Genomic DNA, 14,269 nt, shown 5'->3' with positions numbered 1-14,269 from the left:
TCCCTTTAGTGGTATTTATTGGTTTGTAGTACATTTTCTTCTGTTAAATCTAGTATTGTTTCAGTTCACTAAATCAAAACCCTCTAGATGACACTTGACAGAAGTCTCTTCCTGCCCCCAACACACCACATGTAACTCTGTCAGAAGACTGGGAGAAAAAATATTTTGTTGTGATTCAATTACTGAAAAGTTATAACCTAAAAGATTCCCAAAACTAGGATAATTTGGCTATGAGTAATTACTATTTTGCATATTTATGGTAAAAGTGCTCACGACAGAGCTCACGTTACAATGTTACAAATCATTATTAATCTACATTTCCTTAACATAGTGAAGCCACAATATAATTTGTTGAAATGGCTAAAGCATACTGAACTTCACTCCTCAGAAGACTATTCATTCAGGAGGTGTTTTTGTTACTTTCCCCTCCTCCCTCATTCTGCTATCATGTTGTATCTTAGAGCTTCCAAGACATAATACTCTTCTCAACCATTAAGAACCCCAACATGCAAACACATATACATGCATCATTACATTCAAGTCATCTGGTCATTGAACTGAACAATACTGTTTAGTGGAGTTACATATGAAATATTATGTAGAACAAGGTGTCTACTAAGAATGGAATACTGAATTTAAATAGACAAAGCAAGGCAATTAAATTATGAGTATTTAAGAAGATGCTATTTTAAGATGACTATTTTATCCCAAAGTCCTAGTGCTTCCAGTCCACTGTCTCTGAAGAGTGTCTGCTCAGTGCATAGTAGTTAATGATCTGTTTTTTGTGCAACAGCTGCTGTCATAATAATGCTGCACCTATAGGTTTTACCTATAGGATGAATGTAGAAAATACTTATATATTTATTCATTTTACTTAGTTGCAACTGCAGAATAGGTAGTAGAAAATAAAGATCTGTGGTAAAAAAAGGCTTGTGAACAGGCTGTAGCAAATATTACTTAGCAATTGATACAATTCCTTTTGCATGCTTTGTCTCAACTAGACATACCCTAGGTAATGTACAATACTGAAACTCCAAAAGCTAAATGGCAGGTAGCCCTGCCATTTAAATCAGCATTTAAATTTAGAAACAGACATCTAACTGAACTACTTCAAATATCAATGCAATTTAAAAATGATAATTAAGAATGTTAGGAAAATACAGTAAGTGCTCTTTATTTTGTGTATTTTTATAGACAATAAATTATGGATCATGCTCTTCCTCTGTTAATTGATATTTCCCTTTGTCAGAGCTTTCCTTAATGTCAGTGGTATTCACTGGAACTGGACTGAAGTATCTTTAATTCATTCAGTTTCAACAAAACCTTTCAAGAGATTCTCTAAAAGGAAAACCTGAAAAGTGTTACCTGTTGCTTCCCTCGTCCTTCCAAAACCCTTAAACTGATCATAAATTGGCTATGTTTTATGCACTCCACCTCTTTACAAGATTTTGCAGTTTATTTTAATGAAGTGTAATACATTGACATAATAATTAACTATAGTATCAATTAATAATCTAAGTCATGCCACATATTGTACAAACACATCTGGACAGTCTGATCTTGTAGAGTCTAAAATTACTTACGAAAGAAAGAAGGATGTGAAGTAAAACAACACAGAAATTAAGTGAATCAGGATAATGGGCATGCATCTCACATTTTATTTTTATTTTTTGCTGAGTATGACTGACACATTTTGAATGACAGAGACATCACCAAAATGTGTGTGAGCTACTAGATAATTTTACATTTCTTTATAAAATAATTGTACATAACAGACATACAAAATCTGTTAGTACTTGCATGTGTTTTAAGGAAATAGTACTGGGACTTGAGGAGTAAGTCACTAGAGCTGTTCTTTTGTGCAGAAAACCAAGTTCAGATCAAGCTGCGAAATCCTGATGTGAAGCTGAGAAAACTATATAGTGAGCTGGAAGATGTCACTGGAGGGGGAGGAGGAAATGGGAGAGAGCTACATTACAGGATGTATAATCTATAGGAGTGTCACTAAACTGAAACTAAGATAAAGTATGTGTCTAGAGTAAAGCAAGGTCTGAGATTCAGACAATATCTTTGGCTACAAGCTAAACTCTGATGTTTGTCCTCCTACTATATCATCTCTTTGGCCTGGGGAGGGAGGAGGAGGCATGGAAACTGAACTCACTGCTACATTAAAGAACCGACTGGTAAAATGTGAATAATGTCAGGATGGAGTCTTATGCATATAAAGATTTATGTAAGTGCTAAGTGCTGTCATTGTTATTACATTTTGAAAGTACAGGAGGCTTTAAAAGCATTAACTTTTCTACTGTAGATCATCGTATGTTCTTTTTGAAACCAGTATAGAAGGTGTAAAATGAGTGCACTTATTGCAAGAAACTGTCTGGTTCTAAATTCTGATGCTTATTTTTTATCTCCAGGAAAAGTAAACAACCGTTAATAGTGGGAATTTTATGGTACAAAACACTTCTGCTTGCATTTCAAACTTTGCTATTTTCACAATGGACAGCAGAGGTTTCACATTTAACAGTCCCTCCACTCAAGAGCATCCATAATTCACTGCTGTATCAACACATCATTTTCAGCAATAGCAAGCATTGCTCACTATTACATATGGTACCAATTTAACAATTTTTTAACCTGTACATATATATTTTTTTTCACTGAGAAAAATAGGACAAATAATTTTCTTTCATATATTTAAAACTTTACAGGAAGAGAGTAACTGGTACTGCCTGAGAGGTTAAAACACTTGCTATGAACAGAGTTGTCACAGTATTTACATTTACAAAGTGATTTCCGCATGGATGGGATTGTTCCAGGCTGAAACAACATTTTTAATACCGTAAACAAACAAGAGATGAATGCACAAAATGAACTGTTTAACAGGGCTTTATGTACCCCTTGTGCATTGTATTTGAAAATGAAGTCCTTAAACTAAAAGGCGGAGGGATTCTCTGTGGATTAGAAGAGAGCCCTGCAGTCCTTTCAGTAGCATCTTTTTATACAAAATTTGGCACTGTTTGCTTCAGCAAATGACTTCACGCTTTGTCCTTTTAATCCAATTTCCACCTTAATATAGACTAAAATGTAGTGAAAATACTGAAAGAGGAAATGTTTTGTGTTGGAAATCTAACCCAGGCAGTAATCCAATCCCACAGTCAGCTCCTCATTAACAGAATTCTAACCTACATATACTCTATACAAACTGGCTTTCAAAACTAGCTATGAGTGCATACAATTATCACACAGATATGACTCAAAAGGGCATGTAAGAGGTTAAGTCTGACAAAAAGAAGAGACAGCTGAAAGTTACAATAATTGACTGTAATCCTTATCCCAACTGCTTGGCTTAGATTTCTATATTGTAACAGACTTTAAGTGCATAAACTACCCTATTCAGAAATAGCTTCCTTATTAGCAGGTATCATCTCCTATTTTTTTTTGTAGACTAAACTGTTTATACGCATCTTAAATAGCCCACTACAGCAGCCAGGAGCCCATTTAAGGAAAGTCATATACATACTTTACAGTTGCATAAAATACCGATTTCCCAGTAAATTAACATTGCTGTGTTTACTTTATCGTTCTTAGACTGCTTTACCACAGGCATGAATTTGGGTAACAATAGATAACTGTGGATTCCAGGGGCTTGCCAACTATGCATCTTGGCAAAGGACCAGAAAAACAGCATCATAGTGTATCCTTTGCAGAAGTTCTGCAGATCCAGTGATGACTCAAAAAGCAACATACCATCATCAGTATGAACAGTAAGATTCACAAGAGGCTGTTAAATTAAATATAAAAACGCAACTATCTTCAAGCAACTTAAGTACAATGAAAGTATAGTATGTAGATTCTACCATCACAACATTCAGTGCCCCATATCTTTTAATCCTAGCCAAACTTTTATCTCTTCATACAGGTCCATGTCTTAGTCATGCCTTGGGCAGAATCGGGATACAGTCCCAAACCAAAAGCAGATTTAAATAAACTAATGGATTATAGTCTTGCAAATCAGAATCTTCAGTAAGCACAAAGTAAGTGAACTGACTGCCAGAGTTCACTGGCAGCTCATAGCAACAACCGTCAGCACTAAACTGTGTCTCTCCTACTTGCCTTCACAATGGGAAAACATGACAAATAAAAGCCTAGGGCAGATAAATTAATTCTATTGGGGGGGAATGCATGCTAAATTTTTAACTGGATGTCACTGGCAAAAAGGAACCATGGAGTATTCTGTACCATTTGTGAAGTATTTCTGTAATGTGGTTTATTTTGCATAGCCATAATTGTCAGTTTTACACTCCACAGAAAGCTGAATTGCTTCTTAATAAGTTCCACAATTTCTCCCAAGATATAAGGATTTTTCTTATAAAGATGAAGGTCACTCCAAAAGTAATGCCTGCTATTTACTTTTGTGGAAACTACAACAGATACAAAGAACACAGTAACACTATTTGACAGAGGAAAATCTCAGCTACAAAACATTATTTTTCAGCACAGGTGGCACCAGTAGCTATGCATTTTCACTAGTAATGAACGGCTTGCATGCCACACTCAGATAAATCTGAACCAGCAGAGGTGACCCACTGGTGCTGCAGCCACTGCTGAAACACACCACCCACCACCTCACTGTTCCCACAGCCACTGTTCGGTCTCCATAAACATTCAGCAAACACTGAAGAATATCAGCGGGTGCCATTTTTTCCCACATGGAGGAATCTGGTGACACACCTTTGCTTCATACGCACTCCAGTAACAGACACCGTTCTGTCAGAATGCCCCTCTTCTGCCATCTGTTTCATGGTAATAAAATGTAATGGAATATTACCAGGAAGGTTCAACCCTAACTGTCATATCAGCAGCTGCCACTGGTATCATGGGCCAACATAGTAAAATAGAAGGAGTTACTTCAGAGCTGCCCTTGTAGAACACTTCAAAGTTAAGCTGTAAGAAGATGAAGACCCCAAAAATGGAAAATATAATTCTTGACTGTACTCCTTCCAAGGTAGCTTGAACTGCACTTTTCCTGCACTGGTTTTCAGCAATAAGCTAGTAGGCTCACTTAATGGAAAGGATTCACACTGTTAGTCTATATAAGAATACAGGCTATCTTTGTGATTCTCCTTTTTCTTGCTCTTTCTCTGAGTGATTGAGATCAGGACTAACGTTTTTATTTTGCCTTGATGGTTTCATTAAATGAAACACAGCCTGACTGTTTAGAACTGATAGCTTTAGACAAAAGTAGGTGCCCAAAACATGTCTGAAGGTTGCACTCTCTCCCAGAAGCTACTTCCTTTTGCTGCCTTGGTAACACATAAAAACCTTCACTCTCTAGAAAATACTTCACCATCTCCTGGCTTGTTTCCTTCCAGCTTTCACAGTCTACTTCACAAAATTCTCGTCTCTCTAATGGGGAAAATTTCTGAAGATCCTTAGGATAGCTGAAAATCTTGCTGTCTGTTCCTTTAAGACACAGTTCTTCTCTCTTTGTTTCTGCTCCATTTCCTTTTTTAAAAGAACATCTCTTTTACAAGGACAAGGTAGAACTAACAGCTTACCATTTATAGATACAGTCAAAGTGGGTGACTGAGGAGATGTTCCTAGAAGGAAATATTATCTAACAGCTAGTTTGGTTTCTTACAAAAAGAACATTTTTTTAAATTTTTTTTAAAATTATTTTTATTATTATTATATTTTTTTCCTTAATTTTTATCTATCTATCTATCTATCTATCTATCTATCTATCTATCTATCTATCTATCTATCTATCTATCTATTTATTTTAAATCTGACATTAAAAGTCTTGGAAAGCAAAACAGCATTGAAGTCAAGGAGAGAAACAAAGATGGCTCCAGTTTGCTGCTCTAAAAGAGAGACTACTGTAATGTATTCTAACCAGAGAAAACAACACCTTTGGTGCCCACTTTTACAGTCGACATATGCATTGAATATTTGATTGATATCATTTTTATCTCATTCATCCACTGTTAAGGCCTCCTAAGCCAGGAATCCTGTTTTCTGAATGCATGAAATGGTATTTATCCTCAGGTTTATTCTGTTCAGCAAGATAGTTCACACACCCGACCACGAATGACTATGAATATAAAAATTAAACATATCATAAGAAGGGATACGACACAGAAATAATTCTCCAACTTTGTGTTCAGTATTTTTTGGCTTTTGTTTGGTTTTCTTTTAAATGCTCGACCTGTCTGTTCTGTAGCCTATAACAGCATTTGCCAGAATTCAGTTCTAATTCTCCCTTGGGTAAAAATTTATCCATGTCTAAATCACAAATCTTTGCTTACTAGCATCTAATCACTGCCCATCCCAGATTTTTAATCTTTATTTTTATTTCTACATTAAAAATTAAACAACTTCCTGTCTTTTCAAGCGGAAGGAACTGCCCAAAATTTTAGTGCAGTTAGGATGGATTGGAGCAGAGAACTCAAGTCTTGTTGTAGTGGACTAATTGCTGATAATTTGTTACATCTGCCATTGTCTTCTATCCCTTTTGGACATCAGATTCATAACCCAAGCTTTTAAATGTTTTAGAACACCCATCACATTAATATTTTATCAGTCTGAAAAATGATTCAGATACTAATAACGACAACAGAAGCCTTTGTCTCAGCTGATATTGAGAAATACAGCAGGTTGTGATCACACCTGTAGCAGCCACGATAATTTTGTAACTAATTTCTATAGATTAACTCACTCTGCTTTCATGTACATATTCCCAGTAATCCAAAAACGTTAAACACATAATTGAATTTCCTTTCCTTAAGGCATATGATGTCATAACCCATGGTAGGAAAGAATAAGAGTCAACTGACAACAAAATATTATGCCTGTCCAAACATTTCAAATGCTGTATTTCTTCAATAGCTTGGCTTGCACATCATTCTGCTTTTTACATTAATGTTTATGAACCAGTTGTCTATCAAGCTCTTCAAAATCAAAGAGTAGATATTCTGCAGCTAACAACATTTTTCATGCTCTTAGAAAGACACACTCAGACATATTCAGTCTAACAAAAATTAACACTTCAGAAAGCCCATTGTTCCACTGGGCTTCAAAAACACTTTGCAACATGAGATTGGCTGGCTGACTTGCTGCAGTTTCTAAGCCACATGCTTACAGCTTTTTGGAACACATGAAAAAGAGTAACATGACTGCATTTCTGATAAATGGTGGGCTTTCTTAATAGTTTATTATTATTATTATTACTTTTGTTTGTTGTTCTGAAAGATGCAAGGCAAGCTCCTCAGAGAGCATTCTGAAGATATGAATGCTCATGAAGAAATTCTGAAGTCAACACCAGTCATCTAGAATCTACAAGACTATTACAATTCTGTAGTTTTCTTGCTTCAGAAGTGTCACAGCACGCTTGAAAATTATTAAGGGGGCAGCATTCGTGTGTGCCTGATCTGTCTGCCCTAGAGGCATCATAATTGTTCTACAAGCATCAGATATGACCCGAGCTTCAGGAAGGGATAAAGACTACCAAACATTTCTTAGTATTTTGATTTCAAAGAAAAGCAACCAATGAAAACCATTCATCTCGTGAACCTGTATTCTTGGAAGAAAGGATACTGAGGCTCTGAAAAGATGCACTGTAGATACTGAGATACTAGAATGGATCTTCAGAGCCAAATGCATATAACAGTCTAAACTGGTGACATGCAAGAACCTGACTTCTAGCAGCTATGAGTTCATGGTTTACTGTAAACATATCCTCCTATAGTATCTCTGTTTGTTTCTGGTTTATTATTCAATGAAAAAAAAACAGCCAACTATGAATTCTAAGCTTTTGTTTGCATTTAATTCTGTTCCAAGTGACCAAAAGCATGCCTATATAGATGCAGACAGATAAATTTTTCAGTTTTATGATTCTGAATTGTTTTTTGTCCACATAGTTAAGGTTTAATTTCAACATCAGATGTCTTCCTTTGAACTAGGAAACAGACAAACAAAAAAACTGAGAAAAGATTTTACTCTAAAAGAAAGCTTACAATCTCACTTAGAATAGCTGGAAAATAGACTGATTCAGTTGATTACTTGACTTTATTACTATTAATTTATTAACATTCTTCATAAGATAAAAGGATGCAGTGAATCTGCAAAACAAGGACAAATACAACTTGTTGTATGCTGTCCAGACTTCAACAATGCTTCTATTGTTTTGGTGTTTATAAATGAAATGTGTAGAATGTTTAGATACAAATGCTGTTGATGCCATTGCTTTTCTCTTATAAGCAGTTAAATGTACCAGTTAAAGGAGGTTCTCAGTCCACCTGTTGGTAGCTGTTTAGGTTGAAGTACTGTGTTATCTAGGGGGACACTTGAAGCGGCTGACAAAAATTCAGTATACATGAAAAACATAACCTTGAAATAAAAAGCCTGAAATCCTGAACAAAATATGAAGAGTGCAAACCAATTCATTTATCTGTTTGACACAGAATAGCTGCCAATTTCATATGCTGTGACTTGGATTCCTCATACTTGTATTCAAGCTCTCCAAGTCACATGATTTACTTATACAAATGTACTCCCTGGGCAGTAGAGGGAATGTCCATCACCCTTATCATGCACACTGATTTCAGGATGGGATGGTGCAACATTAAATCCAATTGAATCAGTCATAACACTTTGTTTCTGCAAAGTGACCGCTTTAGAGTAAATTCCACTCAGAGTGTTATTGATCATAAATTCATAGCTCATAGAAACAGAAAATATTTACAGGTTTTAAAATTGAAATTATAACTAACTTTCAAGCTTCTGATCATGCACTGTTAAACAAGCCTTATTGCTTTATCACAGTAATTAATTTTTGTTTCACATTAATGACATTCTTATCATTCCTATGATGCAAGCAGAATTTAACAGCACCAAATACTATAAGATTACGTAGTTTATTCATGTCACTAGAAAGCACAAATACATATCTTTACATTGTTGATCTTCCTAACATACTAATTTCAGCATGAAGGACAGTTTCCATGTGTCTTAGTTATGACAAACAAGGAGTCATTCTCAAATTGTCTTCTAATATCTGATTTTGTAAATAAAACATTTATCAAATTTCTAGGCAGCATTCCAAACCTAAATCCTGAGTATATCCCATAAAATCACATTTCTATATATGTTCCCTATGATACATTTGTACCTTACTACCCACAGGGAATGTGTACCTTCAGACTGATACTAAATAAGCAACAAAATTTCCTAAGTGTTTTAGTAAAGTATCTGCAGCATTAGTATGAAGTTTACTGCAAGCTTGTTTTAACTTTCACTTGACCTTCACTTTTTTTTTTTTTTTTTTTCAAAAAGAGATTTTCGTATTCATACATCCATTCTTGTTGAAGATGGGGTTAAACTTGTCACAAGCATTTTAATAAAATACCAAGGACCTCCTTTAATTTATGGCAGATATATTTTCAAGAAGGAAAATGCTGATATTATCTTGGTTATAAGCTTGCTGCTGAAATGATTTAGATATTCTTTTCCTTTCACACAGTATCAGTATAAAGCCTTTCTTTGCAAGCAATGAATTATAGTTGACACTTCAAACCTATTCTATCAGTATCTCCTAGTTCAGAAAAATGAGAAAACATAAATATTTATTCTATATATATAGAAGAGACAAAGGACTCTGATAAAAATGATCCATTATGGAATGGTGAATAATTGTTACATGTGTCACACTTAGAACAGCAAAGGGCAAAAAAATTTGCCACTTTTTAATATGAGGATTCTAAGTTACTGTGTAAACAAAAATACAGTCCTTTTATCACACTGAGTTGATAAGTGTTCGAGCCCAGTGATTTCTGATGACATTCACTTCATGACTACATGGATGATGAGGCCGCTTGATGCAGACCCTTGGTCCAATGTGATAGAATTTATTAATGATGTGCTTTAAGAGTGGAAAAATATTTATGGAAGCAGCTTATCATTTCCCCGGCTTCTAAGTACAACACTTTCCCAGCTTAAGTTCAGCAATTAATAAGGACAGGCATTCATTTGTTCAATTAAGTGATCTGTTCACCCTCTTTCATCTTGTTCCCATTACTAATATATCCAAGTGATTCTATAATTTTTCCTGTTGGATAGGGCCAGTAGGGGGAAAAAAAGTAATATTTCCAATTATTTGAAACAGTGTTATCAAATATTATCACTCTTATTATCAGTTGTTCTTTTTAAAAAGGGGGGGAAAGAACCCACAAAAACAACAAAAAAAACCTATGTGCAAGTCAAAAAGCAGCAAATGTGGGCTCTTTTGTTATATTTTTAGCTAAAAAGTCTATGGTTTTTTTTTTTATTATTATTATTAATTGAATATTTTTAACCATATAGCCTAAACAAATTGATAATACAAATCCTGGGTTTCAAATTAAATCAAAATGAGAAGCTCAGGGTGTAAGGTCACCACGAGAAGGGTATAATATATACATTTCTTAAATTCAAATTAAAACGTATATAGATTAAGTGAAAATAAACTAGCATTAACTCAGTAAATAATAACCTGAAAGTTCTAATACTCTGAAAAAAAAATGGCTAAGCTAACTTGTGTGTGCACTTCCTTATATTAAATAAGTGAACTGTACATATTGCAATTCACTTATGCTGACTTGGAAATAAAAACAGAAATCACACCACATATGCAACATTGCATTTGATAAGTATTACTTTTTGACACTATTTTTGGCTTCATCTCTTCATCCATTGGCAGGTGAACTTTTGGCATAAACAAGTAGAAAGCTGCAGTGGCTATGAACTGTTTCCCATCTCGCCCAGTGGTCACAGACAGATACCTAGGGAACACTGCAAGCTGAAGGAAGAAGCAAATCAAATTTGTCCCCGCTAATTTCCCAAATTAAATGTTATTACTAACTGCAATAGCCTTTATCTCTATAATATTGAAACATTACAGAAGAAATTTAGAAAACTTAGATTTTATGAAAAATAACATTTAACACTACAAATTATCCTACTTTGCAACCACAGATAAAATACTCATAGTTCAAATATAAGTTTATTTATTTATTTATTTCTGTGCTTAATGTTCCTAAACAACATCTTGAAGGAGGAGTGGAGGGAGAAAATGAATTATCTCCATGGTATACAGGATGTCACAATTGTGATAAAGAAAGATACTCTCTCTGCTCAGTCTTTCTGCTTTCTGGGGTTGGGCTTGTTTTGTTCTTTGCAATTTTGAGTACTTCCTTTTTTGAATAACTAAGTGCCTCTTCAGATATTGAAAGCTTTCTCAAATAATGTCATTGCTAAACTATGAGCAATGGTGACTTCCAGATTATCTGTAAATTCAGAATGACAGTGCATCATTTTTGCCTCTATTCCCATTTAAAGTACTACTCTTCCAACCACAAAGACTTTACTAAAACAAGCAACATTTTGCAGATACCGAAATCTAAAATTCTGCACAGCATCCACACGTGCGAATTATATTCTATGGGTGACTCCATTTCTAAATGCTGAGTTACTGAGATCTTTCTGCACAGTTACCTATAAAAATAAAGACTGTCAAAGATGATAGCAAAAGTAAGTATCTAAAATGCAGAAGAAAAAAATAAAATGTGCTCTTTTCATTATGCTTCCTACTTTTTCATACTCTGTCATTTCTTTGGGACCTTATACCTCCCAGAATCAAAACTATGTGTGAATAAAAATACCCTTATTCTTGACTCAATGCTAAATTTTCTACATTTATCCAAGAAGATACTATCTAAAGGCCCATCTTAATCCTCCTAAATTATGGATATTTATCTTTGTAATACGTAACTTGTGTGACTAATATTGGACTGAGTTTACCTACAGTGAGTGCCTACATGCAGAAAGCCTACTGGAAATGTAGAGTAAACTGCAGTCAGGTACAAGTGGAGGTTGAGAAAACATATGTCGAGGTGGAAGGCAACTAGATCATAGTCCATAAATTATACTGGAAAAAGGAAATCCCAAACAAATCAATGTTTGAATTACCTGACAAAGGCTTATAATAGATAGAGGCTGGACTCAGATTACAAAGCAAACTAAGATTTATCACTGGAAGTCTTCAGCATGGAATCTTGGGTTCACTCTGTTTTGTTTTAAGTGTTTTTAATGAATATAAATACTAATATATATATTATATTATATACAATATATAATATATAAAATATAGTATAATATAATATAATATAATATATTATTATATATATTATATATTATAATAATATATTATTATATATTTGGAAAGCATGCTTAAAATTACTATGGTATATCCTACCTAATAAATTAGAATCGTTAGTAATGATCACTCCTGGCTTTCTAGTTTACGTCGTTACACAACGAACACTGGCTACTGAGTTATGAACTTGAAATTATTAATATTTAATTCACTTTAAAACAACAACTACAAGATGATAGGGAAAATTTCTAGCATTATTCACATATAGAGATTTAAGGCTGCTTTCTACTCTGGCTGCTCAGTTTGGAATTTCTGCTGTAAATTAAAATGAATTATTAATCAGAGCCTGCTACTTAAGTTTACTCTGCTTTCAAAGAGAGAATGTTCAGGCTAGAAGCCTAGATTTGGCTCTGCTGCTACAGAACCAAAGTGCATCTCCAGGCTCCCACATAAGCCAGCATCAAAACACATCTCTCTATTTTAAGCCTCATTTTAATTCTCTCAAACATCTTCTGCCAGCATCTTTCTCAATGGACAGTAGCATGCTTGACAGTGGTTTAGACAAGTAATTTCAGCCAGCTAAACTTTGCAGTAGGCATGTCCCAAATTCTTTTCGGTATATGGACAGAATATTACCAAAGTAGTACCTTACAAGCAGATGCAAAAAATATCCTTACAGGCAGAATTTGTGTGCTGATTTCTGTTTCTGGCTAAAACAGATTTAAACAATAATCTTAACAGATTAAAATAAACAAAACAAAATAAAACAGGGCTGAATATAGGAAAACTAATTGCTCAGTGATGTTACTCATATTCAAAATCTTTCTGAGTTAAACTGTACTTTCGGTAAAATTCTAAATGTTCTTATATAGAAGAAAGTTTGTAACTAGAGCATGGGCCATACCCTTCTGGGTATCCTTTGTGATCCAGAGGTTCAAGAAAACTACAACGGAGTATGCATTTAAAAAAAGAAAAGAAATGAAAAAAAAAAAAAGAAAAAAAAAAAAGATTAACTGTAGGAAAACCGTTCAAGTAAGAAGGATTTAGCAGGTCAATGAGGGCTATGAAGGATAATGTCATTTGCTAATCTACTTTAGAGTCTTCAGAAAATAGCCATTTGGTGTAAAATTAACATAAATTCAGTTCTAATTTGCTGTTAATTAAGGAAGATAAAGTATGTATAGCTATCACAAAAATATAGATTTATAACAAAAAAAGTGAGTCGAATAAATAACACATCACCGATTCTACTGTGCTAAAATATTTCAGTAACATGAACTCCTCAGTGCCTGCTAAATATAAATAAAAGTGAGAGTAATTTAAAGAAACAATACTTTGAAGAAGCAGAACTACAACACTACTGGGATTGCACTGCAATTCAGAGATAACCCTGCAACAACTGGGTAGGGAAAAATCTATACAACCTACGTTATTAATGACTTCTGAATGACCTCTGCTTATCTTCAGTACCTTAAAGATGACATTGAAATTTCCAACAGTGCCCAAGATTCAACATCTGAAATCCAGACTTAAAGAATATTCTAATATTTTTAACCTGTAATAGAACAGAATTTTCTGAGATTATGTATGATCTATAAAAATGATCACTGTTTTCTTAACACAGTACGATGTGAGGTCTAATATTTATACTATATAAAAACAGCTACATAACATGTTCATTTGTTTTTCCATTCAAATGCTACAGATAAGAGAACAAATCATTCAGAAAAGAAATAAATTAAAAATAAAAGACTGTTTACAACAGATATTGAAGAAAGGAGTTAAATTTACTTCCTTCCAGGAAAGAATTTCAATGGTACATCACACATGCCACTCAGCAAATGACAACAGGAACTTATACAGTCTGGAATCACAACACTGCACAAAACCTTCACAACACCCGCTGACAGCCAATCAAATAGCATATATGGGTACACTCAAGTCCATTGACATTAGTACAGCTACCAAAATATGAGCTATAGTAAAACAGACTTCAATTGTTAAATTTGTAGCTACTTTTTAATTAAAATATGTTAGTTAAAAATGCATTAGTTAAGAACTAGTTGAAGTTTGCTT

General features: G+C 34.2%; 1 protein-coding gene across 4 annotated transcripts in view; it reads right to left on the bottom strand.

Annotated features, from left to right (window-relative positions):
- The window catches only part of PHF14 (PHD finger protein 14), a 189,725-nt gene that overhangs the window by 46,819 nt on the left and 128,637 nt on the right, over positions 1-14,269 (bottom strand). The window lies entirely within an intron of this gene.

This window comes from Excalfactoria chinensis, chromosome 2 (assembly GCF_039878825.1).
Source record: "Excalfactoria chinensis isolate bCotChi1 chromosome 2, bCotChi1.hap2, whole genome shotgun sequence".
Taxonomy (NCBI): Eukaryota; Metazoa; Chordata; class Aves; order Galliformes; family Phasianidae; genus Excalfactoria; species Excalfactoria chinensis.
Note: the sequence above shows the minus strand (reverse complement) of the source record. Positions and strands in the feature narration are given on the sequence as shown.